We start from the raw sequence: 14,281 nt of genomic DNA on the forward strand, positions 1-14,281 counted from the left end.
CCTGAGCAACACATCTTGAAGAATATCAGCTACGGAACAGGTAACTGTCTTTTTTTTCTACCAGAACCACCAAGATTCCATATTCAAAACCTGAGAGTTTTGTTGATGGTAAAAGTTGATGCCAAAACGGAATCCATCTCTTTCTTCTGTGCGTCTTAACTGAAGCAAAATGTTGCTCCTTTTCAGTAAGGTAACAAGTATGGCTTGAAGACCATAGAGGAAGAATGAACGCTGAGTAAGAACAAATATTTGTACGTAGTCATATTAGCTATTATCATTATGTATTAAATACCCTGTTTGAGTTTTCTGCCAGGCCTCCACATCTGTGTGTGCAAAACTGTGAAATTACATATGTATGCTTGTACTTTGTGCAAATAATTGTGGGTTTTGTGGGTGCAAAATCTATCACTCGTGTAGGTGACAGAACTGTACAATCAGGAGTGACGGTGTTTACACCTGTAAAATATATGTGTAGATATGTGGATGACAATTTTACATGCACATAAATGGAGGCTGAAAATAAAGTTCTAAGGCATTTTGACTGTGTGTGTGTAGCATGGTCTCAAAAGAAGTGGACACTAATTCTTCACTCCACTACCTTGGTTTTATTGCCAGTGCATGTCAGTGGAGTTATACCTGTAAAACCCATGTTAATGGCAGGGAGGTTGTCTCTTGAATTGTACACTGAAATATACTAGAGTTCACAAACTACTTCTAGACTATTAGAACTTGGTGCCTTTACATCCTGAAAATATTTTTCTAGTTATTCTCCACTGTATCCCTCTTATCTGTTTCTTAGTCAAATTATTCATTTTTCTCTCTCTGAATCTTTCCTCATTAATAAGTCCAGTCAGCCCCTTTATCAGTTTTGTTGCTTGTACTGAGAACTCCTTTTGACAGTTTTTATTTTCTTTTACATCCTGTTACATATGTATGTTTCAGTTGCTGTCCACCATCACCTCGATTCTTTTTTCAGCAAAATCACTTCCTAGGTTTCTCCCACCCATTTGTGTTTTGGATGATTTTTTCCTGTGGTTATTAAGGATAATATTCCACATTTGCCAATAAAATGACAACATTGTTAATCTGTTCTAATGTCAGAAATAGCCTAAAATTATTGAGAAAATATATAGAAATTAAAAATTAAATATAATAGATGAGCAGACACCCTGTCCCAGAGATAATAGTGCTAACCTTCAGTTTCTTGTTGGTATGCATTAAATAGTTTACAACTGTGTTCATAAAGTGACGTTTATAAAAATCTTAGTCACTCATGGCCAGAACCCAGACAAGTGCTCAATTTCTGAACTTATTTCTTTATACATGTACAGTAGCTGCAATGCATTATTCAGAGCTTTCAGAATTCTTCATAGTGCAATAACGTGATAGGGCTGTGTTGCTGAGTATTGTCTCCAGTGGCTAATAAAGCTATCAAAATAGAGGCTATTTCTAAAGGTAAGACTCTTGGATATGCTATGGCCAGATCTCACTGAGGCTACAGTGCAAACTGAGAACCATGGATTTAGCAGATGGAAAGCAACATGGTCCAACACTTCCACATCCTTGCAATTGTATATAATAGTGTGGGAAACACCCACCCAAGTGTTAAAGAACAGTCCCTAATGAGCGCTCCAGCGCATGGAAAAATCTGTGCTATGTATTCAACAATATGTCATAAGGAAAATGTCTTCCTGTACCCCACTTTTGGCCATCACCTTAATCCTGTGCAAATGAGCAAAATTTACTGAGATTAAGTGTTTAATTGGCGCTTTACCTTGAGCTTTCATCATCCAATGAATTGTCTGTTCTTTTCTCTGACATGCCAATGATGTGGATTCTCTGGAGAAGAGAATAACAAGCAATAATTTTCTCTCTGAGGGAAAAAGACCTCCTTATTGAAGCTAAACTATAATAACGGTAAAGGATAAACAGCATTTTTAACTTCCAGAGTTTGTTGTTTTACACTGTTACCACAAATGTGTATAATTGTCTTTCAAATACTTTTGCTTTTTCAAAAGAAGAGACTTAAAATAAGGAGTTGACAGACCTGTTTTAAGTGTACAAAACCATCTCTTTGAGTCCTGATCTTAACTGTGGCAATATGACAAGGGGAGAGTTGCAGTTTTTCAGGTAAATAGGTCTCTTAGTTCTGCTAGTGCGAGAAAATCCCCTGGGTCAATGGACGCAAGGATAGATCTCAAGATTCCCATTGTAAATTTCTTGAATCAAATGGCTTTGTTTTAGCCTCATGCTGTCCAGGATTTGTCTTGCTCCTGTTTTCTTGAAAACTACAAATAAATGTGAGTCAACCCAAAGGAAGCTTGTAAACAGAGCAGCCTGTTTCATTGCTTAGTCACAAGATAATTCCTAGTATGATGAAAAACCCTGTCTTATGTTTCTTTATGTGTCATTGAGGCTGAGAGCTTAGTAGTGTTCAAAAAAGGATTACACAGATTGATGTGGCTAATGAGAACACCACAGTTACAGCAGACAAGTTTAAAAAATAGGGATGTAAACTCTCATGTCTCAGGCCAGAAGACAATGAATAATTGACAGAAGTTAGGAAGAAACTTCACCTGGAAGCAAACTATTCCATCATTGTCCATTGTGAACCTTCTTGTACCTTCCTCTGAAGCTTTTGGTACTGGCCAGTGTCTGAGATAGGAGACTGGACAAGATGAGTCACTAGTCTGATCCCCTGTATTTGTCAATAACAGATCCCAAAGTTCCAAAGCAAAATGTCTGAAAGCATTCTATGGATACAAGGAAACTATTTTTATTTAAGTTTATAATTAGAGATGGACCCAAATCAGAGCTTCAATTCCAAACCACCTGTTAATTTATTTTATTTATATTAATAAATTCATAGATCTGTATAATTGTTTACAATGTAATGTCTAGGTCCAATCCAAAATCAGGAAGAGCCTATTTTCTGGTTCCAGTTCAGATGTGACCAACATCTGACCGTGACTCTGCCTTGAAGGATGTACCTTAGCCTCAGCCCAACTGGATTCAAATATTCTCATCAGCAATAGGAGTACTGACTGTGAGAGCCTCAGTACCTTACACAATGAATAACTGTATACAATAAGAAAGATGGTGTATATATGGTTCATCTTGATAGAAAACTTATTTGGAGACCTTTTCCAATTGAGAGACTTGCCTCTTACCTCTGTGTTATAAATCTTAGCTATCTTATACGGTTAGACTGATTGAAACTTTTCAGGTTGTCTTTGAGAGTTGGGTGTAGGGGAGAAGTAGAGAGTTGTGCTAAAGTACAGCTGCAGTAGTGTAGAGCAGTTGTAGTAATGTTAGGAGACCACTTCATCGCAGATGTGTATATACCCCATACCCCAAGGATATCCCAAGAGATACAATCCATGGTCTCCCTTCTGTACAAAGAGGAAAGTTGAAATGAAACCAAACAGTATTACCTTCCAGAGGAACAAGAAGAGAGACTGGGTGTACGACTGGGAATGAGTACATTTTATAGAGTCATAGAGTTTAAGGCCGGAAGAGACCACCAGATCATTTGCTCAGATGGCCAGTATGTCACAGGCCACTGACACCACCCAGCACCTGCTCGCTAAAGCCAACGACCAGAATTACGCCAAAGTATTTAAGCGCAATACATTTTGATAGTTTTGTAACCCGCTTGGATTATTTAACAGTAGTAAATGTTTTTTGTTTTACAGAAACCTTTCCTGATTGATTTGAAAAACAAACAAAAAATGCCTGTAGTTGGATGAAAATGGTCTGAACAGATTTACTTTTGGATCAGTTGTCATAAGAGTGCAGTTTTGTTGATCTAGTACCACGTAGTGATAGCCAAATATGATTGTAGGATGCTGGTGCTTTTATTTATTTGCACAGTGGTAGACGTATACTGGAAGGGATCTCCTGGGTCATCGAGTTCAGTCCTCTTCTATTGCAGACAATCCCATCATATAATCAAACACATATAAAAGAAGGCCCCTGCAAAAAGAATTTGCAGTCCAGATAATTTGGGCTCCCATCTTGCAAACAGACATGCTTAATGTTATTCATACAAGTAATCTCATTGACTTCAACTAGACTACTTACTTATAGAACATGCATAAATATTTGGAGGATTGGGCCTGAGGTGCCAAATACTAATAATACTCAGTATTTGACTAGTGTTTACATTTTAAAATTCAGTACAAACATTAATTAGCTTTCATTGAACTCTTATGATGTTGGTTATTATTAAGAGTGGCACAAGTAGCAACACACAGTTTGCCCTACACTTCCCATTATATGAACTGTTTTCATTTGCTCATAACGACCGCTAACTTTAATCATTCAGACTGAAATTTTCCCGACTGGGTGTTGTGGCGGTTCAATACAAGACAGGACACGGCTTTAGGCAAGCAAGCAGGCTGGTCTGCTGATGGGATTACCCCTGTCAGCTTTTCCACCTCTTTTATTTCTCTCCCCCCTGCGCATCACATACCCCAACCGACCGCAAAAGGCATCAACAAAGGAAATAATATGACTTTGATTAATATTCCTATTTACTAGCCTCTATCTACTACAATCTTTATTCTCAGGCCTTGAGCTTCGGCCGAGGAAGCTTCCCACGGCTGATGTCCTTATTTTGACTTCCCAGATGGTCCATGTTTTCATGGTCCATGTCCTTGGATAGAACAGAGCAGTGTGTGCATTGCTCCTACACAACAGTCAGGGTGTGCCCTGACTGTTTCCAGGTGCATGAACGCTACATGAACCCTTCAGGGTGTCTATCTGAGGCTGATTTTTTATTTCCGCGAAAATGCTTCAGCCATTTCTGAGAATGAGATTAGAGGAAACATAGTTTTAACATGTTTAAAATAAATGTTAAAAATTGGTTGTAAGAATTTTTTAAACTTTCTAGCTTTCTAGCAGGGACTTGAAATTTGGCTGTGGGGTTGCCCTATTGTCAGAGACATGTCTTTTGCTCTTCCCATGAAAAATTATTTGGATTTGGCCAAATTATGAGCCTTTAAAAAAAAATCTCAGTTCGTACATGCTCAGTAGAGGCTTGTATGCAGTATTCTTGTAGCCATGTTGGTCCCACAATATTAGAGAATTGTTAGTCTAGCAGCTAAATTCTCTGAAGATTCCATCTGCACTGAGCATGCTCATGTCCTTTGCTATGTATATCAGTCTGTATGTGTACCATCTGCACGGAGAAACTGAGGCTCCATCCTGGGACTTCAGGGACCGAGCAGGACTTTACCTGCAATTGCTGCTCTAGGCTATTGTCGCTCAGAACTGATATCAGCAAGACCGTCTCTCTTGTGCTCTGTTTCCCCAACTCCTGCTCTCTCCTGGGCAGCGAGGAGGAGGAGGAAAGCAGCCTGCTTTGGAATGCAGTGCAGTGAGGAATTGGGAAGCATTACACATTGCCACCCATCCCAAGGGTACCCAGAGTTGTTAGGAACCTTGCTACTACCTGCCCTTAGTGTGAGGAAACCTTGTCTAGGCCTTCCAGGATCAGCTCCTTGACTCCACCAGCCGCAGGCAACCCAAGCACTCCTCTCTCAGTCAGCACAGGCTCCGCTGTCCCTCTGCAGGGATAAGCATACTCCAACCCCCAAGTCCTCAGAGCATCCCCCTGGAGTTTCCAGCTCCTGTTCCACTGGACACTCATAGACTTCACAGATTTGCTGTTCCCCAATGGGACACTACACACCAGCTGACCAGTTTCACCTTAGGAGCAGCGCTTCACCCCACTCACAGCGCTTAGATGTATTTATAGTGAAAACAAGTAAAAGTTTATTGAATAAAGAGAAGAGATTTGAAAAGAAGCAAGTAGAATTAATGGAAACATTTATATATGATTTGTAGAGCCTAAATTTAACTTACTTGACATTCCCCTGACTTATAAAGATTGGCTCACCTGAAGTGTCTCTCCCAGCATTAAACAGCCAGCCCAGCTGTAATCCTCTGTTCATAAGACATGTCAGCTGGCAACTTGTCCCCTCAGTGAAGGATAACTGGGTGTGCACAGGGTGTACCTGTGCACACCCAGATGTAGATCTGACCAGCCACAGTCTTCACTTGTTTTTTCCTGTATAGACCTGACCTAGATTCTTTGCAATCACTTGATTAGCATTTTGCTTAGATTTAAACAGGAGTTCATTGTGAATATACAATACTCAGTCTATATGTAGCCAGACAGGTAGATAAGTGTCCCTTGCCTGAAAGAAACTTGTTTGTCACGTTCTGGTAACCAGACCCAATTCACGGACCTTAAAACAGTGGTCACCAAACTGTGGGGCGTACCCCCCCGAGTGGGGCCCAGAGGGAGGGGTGGGGAAGAAGAGCCACCCAGTCCAGCTCTGCCCCCACTTCCACTCAGGCCAAGCCCCAGCTCTGGCCCTGGCCTCGGCTCTCGCCTCCGGGCCCCAGTCCCCACTCCCTGCCGTGGCCCCAGATGCAGCGCCGGCCTCGGCTCCTGGCCCTAGCTCCATGCCCACCCCAGCTCCCGCCTGCAGCTCCTTGGGGGTATGAATAGATTTCATTACCGGTAAGGGTGGATATGATGGAGAAAATTGGGGACTTCTTCCTTAAGAGCATAATTTTCAGTATATATGTACACAACTCCTCAAATATTATCCATATATGAGTTTTGCAATGATTATGATGACCAGCGTGACACATTCTTACAGGACACTCTTTGATGACCATTATGTAGAGACCAGAGCCAGGAGATCCCTATAACGCTGTGCCCTCTACCAGCTGGCACCAAGAGGTGGGCTTCGACGCACCTTAATTTTCATCATCTGAGTCAGATGCTACCAACAGAAGCTTGATTTTCTTTTTTGGAGCTTTACGTTCTGTAGTTTCCGCATCATAGTGTTGCTCTTTTAAGACTTTCGACAGCATGTTCCACACCTCGTCCCTCTCCGATTTTGGAAGGCACTTCAGAGTCTTAAACCACCCTAAGTGCTGTAACTATCTTTAGAAATCTGATATTGGTGCCCTCTTTGTGTTTTGTCAAATCTGCAGTGAAAGTGTTCTTTAAATCAAATAACATATGTTGGGTTGCCATCCGAGACTGCCGTAACACAAAATATATGGCAGAATGCGGGTAAAACCATGCAGCCGCAGACATACAATTCTTCCCCAAGTTGTTCAGCCACAAATCTGTGGGGTTCAAGTAGCGTTTCTAGCTTTTGCAGGTTTTCAAAGTCTCTACCTGTTGGCACTGATAGATGGTGCTTTTGAAGAGCGAATGTAGCCCTGATAACGACTTTATTTCTAAGCAGGCCATGAACCATACCCAATGCAGAGTTCCATCTGGTTGAAATCAGTTGTCCAAGAGGTTCTTGTTTCTGCCTATTTGCAGCTTGTTGTATTTCTAACTCTGTACTGTTAGCTGGACTGTGTTTGAAATGACCCACATGTTGTCTACATTTTGCCAGCACATTTTCAAAATCAGTATCACTGAGCTATAATGTCTCTCTTCAGGAGTGAGTTTGTGTGTGTGTGTGTGTGTTCCCCGGGGGGTTGAGAAAGCCTGGATTTGTGCTGGAAATGGCCCACCTTGATTACCATGCACATTGTAAGGAGAGTGGTCACTTTGGATGGGCTATTACCTAACTATTACCAGCAGGAGAGTGAGTTTGTGTGTGTATGGGGGTGGGGGAGTGAGAAAACCTGGATTTGTGCTGGAAATGGCCCACCTTGATTATCATGCACATTGTAGGGAGAGTGGTCACTTTGGATAAGCTATTACCAGCAGGAGAGTGATTTTGTGTGTGTGATTTTTGGAGGGGTGTGAGGGGGTGAGAGAACCTGGATTTGTGCAGGAAATGGCCCACCTTGATTATCATACACATTGTGAAGACAGTGGTCACTTTGGATGGGCTATTACCAGCAGGAGAGTGAGTTTGTGTGGGGGGGGCGGAGGGTGAGAAAACCTGGATTTGTGCTGGAAATGGCCCAACTTGATGATCACTTTAGATAAGCTATTACCAGCAGGACAGTGGGGTGGGAGGAGGTATTGTTTCATGGTCTCTGTGTGTATATAATGTCTTCTGCAGTTTCCACGGTATGCATCCGATGAAGTGAGCTGTAGCTCACGAAAGCTCATGCTCAAATAAATTGGTTAGTCTCTAAGGTGCCACAAGTACTCCTTTTCTTTTTGTTAAACAAACTGCAGTGTCAGTCAAGTGTGCCGTGATCCAAGATCGCATTGCTTGCTCAAGGATGTCCAGTGATCACCAGACAAAGCAACAGCTAGTGCATTTTCTGAAGCTCCAAATTTGTAGTCTGCTCATTGTGATATAGGTCATGTATTTGTGTTGCAATGGGTCCTCGGGAAGGCAAGGTGTATGACTGATTGGAAGATGCAATTTGAATAATATCTCTTAGCCCTCTGTCATTTACAATGTTAAGTGGTCTGCAGTCCATAGCTATCCACTTTGCAGTAGCATTGGTTACGGTGTTGTACTTTGTTTGATCCATGGATGTGCAGCGATCCTGAAACTCTGTAAGCCTACTCTGTCACGATTGGTGGGATTCATTTGCTGTCAGTGGGTTTTTTGTAGCACAAGAACTGGAGGCAAAAGCATATTTAGCACATAGGTGGTACTGCAGACTTGAAGTACTTCGATAGTATTGGAACTCAGCTAATGATAACCGTCTTTTTATCCAGAGAACCTTCTGGAAGTTTTTTAAAAATACGTTTCCCATTCAAAAGACCTGAACTTTTGCTGCTTTGCTCCATTAACTTTTTCTGATATTTAATCACTCTAGATCATTAGAACACAGTAGAACGGTGCCAATGTCTGTGAAGCAATGAAGTACAATAAGTGAAGATGATCAAAACAGAGGCGTGCGATTAACACTTGTTTAAAAAAAAAGCGTTAATTTGTTTTGTGTTAATCGTGTGTTGACTGCAATTAATGACTTCCCTAAAAACCAAAATAATTCTACATTTGGAAGTTGTACTTTCACAATAAGGGGGTTGCAATACAGTACTTGTGTGAGGTGAATTGAAAAATACTGTTTCTTTTGTTTATCTTTTTTACAATGCAAATATTTGTAATCAAAAATAATATAAAATGACCACTGTACACTTTGTATTCTATATTGTAATTGAAATCAATATATTTGAAAATGTAGAAAAACATCCAAAAATATTTATAATGACTTTAAATTGGTATTCTGTTGTTCAACAGTGTGATTAAAACTGCGATTAATTGTGATTTTTTTTAATCTAGTTAATTTGTTTTACTTTAATTACTTGAGTTAACTGATTAATTGACAGCCCTAAATATAAGTTAAGCTATATATAAGAACAGCCATGCTTGGTCAGACTAGTTGTCTATCTAACCCTGTATCCTGCTGCCTGACAGTGGCCAGATGCTTCAGAGGGAATTAATAGAATAGGGCAATTTCAAATGATCCATTCCCTGTCATCTAGTCCCCACTTCTGACTGTCAGAGGTTTAGGGATACCTGGAGCATGTGGTTGTGTCCCTGACCACCTTGGCTAATTGCCATTCATGGACCTATCCTCCATGAACTTATCTAATTCTTTTTTGAACCCAGTTGTAATTTTGTCCTTCACAACATCTTATGGCAATGAGTCCCAGAGATTGGCTGTGTGTTGTGTGAAGAATTACTTCTTTTGTTTGTTTTAAATCTTCTGCCTATTAATTTCATTGAGTGACCCCTCATTCTTGTGTTGTGTAAAGGGGTAAATAACACTTCCCTATTCACTATCTCAAAACCATTCCTGATTTTATAGACCTCTATCATATCCCTGTTAGTCATCTCTTTTCCGCCCTTAACAGTCCCAGTCTTTTTAATCTCTCCTCCTATGGAAGCTGTTCCATACCCCTAATCATTTTTGTTGCATTTCTCTATGCCTTTTCCAATTCTAATATATCTTTTTTGAGATGAGATGACCAGTACTGAACTCAGTATTCAAGGTATAGACATACCATGGGATTATATAACATAATTATATTTTCTGGTGGATTTTAGATTGATGAGGCATGATTTCCCTTCACAAAAGCCGTGTTGACTCTTCCCCAACATACTGTGTTTGCACATATGATAATTCTGTTCTTTATTGTAGTTTCAACTAATTTGCCTGGTACTGAAGTTAGGCGTACCAACATGCAATTGCCAGGATCACGTCCGGAGCCTTTTTAAAAAATAAGTGTTAAATTAGCTATCCTCCAGTCATCTGGCCCGGAGGCTAATTAAAGCAATAGGTTACATACCACAGTTAGTAGTTCTGCAGTTTCATATCTGAGTTCCTTCTGAACTCTTCGGTAAATACCAACTGGTCCTGGTGACCTATTACTGTTTAACTGAGCAACTTGTTCCAAAACCTCCTCTATTGACACCTCAGTCTGGGACAATTCCTCAGATTTATCACCTGAAAAGAATGGATCGGGTGTGGGATCTCTCCCACATCTTCTGCAGTGAAGATCAATGTAAAGAATTGTCATAAACATACAGCTAAGGGTAGCATAAAATCCCTCCTGTACTGAATCTTTACCTGAAGCGGTAAGAAGCTCGAAAAACCTAGTTGGCACCTGACCAAAAGGGCCAATGAGGAAAGAAGATATTTTCAAATCTGAGGGGGGAGGGTTTGTTTGTGCTCTCTTTGTTCCCTCTCTGGATGGGGAGAGAGAGACCAGGCAGGAAATATATCTCCTGAAAACATACCTGAAATGCGCATCTAAGATTACAAAAATTGTGAGTAATGGCAAGGAAATGCATTAAATTATCTTTTCTTTTAGCTTGTGAATTTTCCCTATGCTAAGAGTGAGTTTTATTCCTGGGGTTTTGGGTTTGTTTTTGTTTTTGGGGTTTTTTTTTGTAACTTTGAAGCTGATCCTAGAGGGGAATCCTCTGTGTTTAAAATCTTTTTATTACCCTGTAAAAAGTACCTTCCATCCTGATTTTTGCAAGTGTGATTCTTTTACTTTTTTTTTTTAAATAAAATTCTTCTTTTAAGAACCTGATTAATTTTCAGTGTCCTAAAACCCAAGGGGTTTGGTCTGTGCTCACATTGTACCAATTGGTGAGGATATTATTCTCAAGCCTCCCCAGAAAAGGGGGTGAAGGGACTTGGGGGAATATTTTGGGAAAACAGGGACTCCAAGTGACCCTTTTCCTGAATCTTTGTCTAAATCACTTGGTGGTGGCAGCAATACCATCCAAGGACAAGGAAAGGATTTGTGCCTTGGGGAAGTTTTAACCTAAGCTGGTAGAAATAAGCTTAGGGGGTCTTTCATGCGGGTCCCCACATCTGTATCCCAAAGTTCAGAGTGGGGAGGGAACCCTGACAAGAATTAATTTAGTTTCTTCTCAATGGCCTTGTCTTCCTTGAGTGCTCCCTTAGCACCTCAATTGCCAATACCACACTGACTGTTTGGTAGAAGTCCTGTTTCTGATGTATTTAAAAAAAATGCTGTTAGTTTGTGTGTTTTTATCTAGGTACTCTTTAGATTCTTTCTTGGCCTGTCTTATACTTTTACACTTGACTTGCCAGAGTTCATACTCCTTTCTATTTTCTTAACTAGGATCTGACTTCCAATTTTTAAAGGATGCCTTTCTGCCTCTAACCACCTCTTTTACTCTGCTGTTTAGCCATGGTGGAATTTTTTTTGGTCCTTCCCCCACAAAAACCCCTGCAAGAGTAAAAATAATGCAGGCAGAAGTCCGGCAGCAGGATGGGGGCTACCCAGTTTATTGCACTGAATGCTGCATGTGCAGTTGCCTTCCTTTTGGGCAGGTGGTGTATGAATGCACACAGTGCAAACAGCTCATAGGCCTGAGAGACCAAGTACAGACTCTTGAGGATAGAGTAGCTGAACTGGCATTGGAGGAGGTCAACCAGGCTCTCAGAGAAAGCAGTTGAGGTGGACTCTCTTCCTGATAATGTCTATGGTTAGAAGGATGGTCTTGGGCCTTTTGAGGGGAATGCAGGGAAGGGGACTCACGGGTTTCCACGTTTCACAGAAAACCTTAGCACATGCCCACTCATTCACATATAGGGGCTGAGGTTCACCCACACACTGAACCTTGAATCCAAGGTTGAATCCAACACAGCTCTGCATTGGGATCTGTTGCCCTTACTAAATCTAGCCAGCAAAGAATTGTAGGTTTGCATCTGGGTTGGGAGTGAATTGGCTGGGGCCCAGGAGCATCCCTAGGCCTAATACCATATAGCAGACATCTCAGAAATTATCAAGTGTTTTTACATCCAAAACTTACCTGGTAAACTGGGATTATGAGCAATTTGTATGTCAACCACTCTTTATCCTCACCTAAGGATGGTTTGCTTTTATGCCTTGGTGTTGTACCTGGGGCACAGTTGTTTGAATTAGTGTATATATGTACATTTTAAAAAAATTACTGTCCAGAACTTGTAAATACATTTTCATCTTTGTCTAAACACTTTACTGTATGCTGCTATACTGCTGTCTTCACACCACTGCTCCCAAGCAGAGTACTGATTTGCTTGCAGGGAGGGAGTTTCTTAAAAATGCATCCAGACAATTAATTGTTGTCTTTTCCTAAACTCCCCAGATGCTAGGAGATAAATTCTGCTTTTGAGAGTGTTTGTGTCTCTCCCGCTGGAGTTGTGTATGGGTGACTTGCAGGGCTCAGAGCCACGCATGAGTACATTTTCACTCTGATCCTGCCAATAGTTAACACTGAGCACAGGGATCACTATCCTGAGAATTCCTATAACTAATCACGCCAGGAGGCTCTGTGATGATTCGTGGATTAGTCTCTGAGTTCTGAAAACTGAGTAACGGGGACAGACTCTTTACTCAAGTGGCACTGACAAGCATTGCCATCAGCCAGTTAAATACACACAAAGAAGTTTACATTTTTTGGGGAGCAAATATTCCTTAATCCCATTAGAAGAGAGTCAAGTGTATAATTTACAGTTTTGACACTTACTTCCTAACAGTGCATTTCCTGAGAATTGCATAGTCCAACTAGTTAAGCTCACTTGTGAAACAATTTATGCTCTGCATGAGGTCGCTATTCATGTGCCAGTGACTTCCATGGAAAATTCGTGCAATGTGCCTCTTTCTGTCACTTACACTAAACCGTTACTCATTAACATAGGTTGCATGCTGTACAATGAGAGATTTGGGAAGGGGAGAATAATGAAAATGAGGAGGATCCAGTACCAAGATGGAAACTGGGCTATTATTAAATGCAAAATATAGAAAATTAAAATTGGATGTATAAAAAACATATGTCCTAAGTGGGAGATCGTCTTGACCCATGTAACAGCACATACAGGCGGGTTACATTTGGTAACATAAGAATCTATTTGAACTAACCAACTACAAGAATACACACTGGCACTCCTGAACAGTACAACCCTCTTTCCCTCCAAAGTTTGGATTGATTACACAAACATGCTTTTTCTCCTTCAAATTGTTTGCTGACTTTGTACTCTATCAGTTCCACTTCCTCAGGAGTGTGATCTGGTGGTTACAGCAGGGGACCGGGAGCTAGCATGCCTGTGTCTGTATTCCTGGCTCTTTCATTTATACAGAAACTACCCTCGAGCAAGTTACTAAGCTCCCCTGTACTTCGGTTTATCCGTCTGTAAAATAGGTATAATGAGTAAGAATATGATTCTGTCACAGAGGTCATGGTTTCTGTGACTTTCCAGGACTTCTGGGACTACTTTTGGGGCAGGACAGGAGCAGCTGTCAGCACCGGGGCTGCCGGAGGAGCAGCCCCCAAGCTGCCAGAACAGCTGGCCAACGGTCAGCCCTGGGGCCACCAGAGCAGCTACCGACAGTCAGCCCCGGGGCTGCCAGAGAAACAGTCCCAGGGCTGAAGCATCAGCAGAGTTAGGTCAGCACCGCTGGGGTTGGAGCCGTGGCAGGTCTGAATCAGCTGCTGGGGGTCAGCCCTATTGCTGTTGGAGCAGGAGCCACCAGAGCAGCAGCCAGCGGTCAGCCCTGGGGCCACTAGAGCAGCAACCAGTGGCCAACCCCAGGCCACCAGGAAAGTGGCTGGGGTTGAGTCAGCCTCCTAGGGGCTGGAGCAGCAGCTCTCAGCCCCTGCCACAGGAGCAGCGGTGGAGCCCTTGTAGTGAAATAATTTTTAAATATTTGTATCTTTGTTCACAAACTTTCCTGGCATCTTTTTTTGTCCTAATTCTATTGTTCCCTGTCACATAATACTGTGGTTGTATTTATCTAATGTGAAGGTAAATGGCTAGCTAATATAACTAACAAAATACTGACTTTAAATATACAGTGCAAGGAAAA

At 41.4% G+C, this 14,281-nt stretch overlaps 1 protein-coding gene and 1 pseudogene across 12 annotated transcripts in view; one reads left to right on the plus strand and one right to left on the minus strand.

Annotated features, from left to right (window-relative positions):
• Positions 1 to 14,281, plus strand: part of LDAH (lipid droplet associated hydrolase) — a 182,148-nt gene that overhangs the window by 115,566 nt on the left and 52,301 nt on the right. The gene's annotated exons all lie outside the window — the stretch shown is intronic.
• LOC140908550 (uncharacterized) lies at positions 6,775 to 7,460 on the minus strand (annotated as a pseudogene).

This window comes from Lepidochelys kempii, chromosome 3 (assembly GCF_965140265.1).
Source record: "Lepidochelys kempii isolate rLepKem1 chromosome 3, rLepKem1.hap2, whole genome shotgun sequence".
In the NCBI taxonomy this organism is placed as follows: Eukaryota; Metazoa; Chordata; order Testudines; family Cheloniidae; genus Lepidochelys; species Lepidochelys kempii.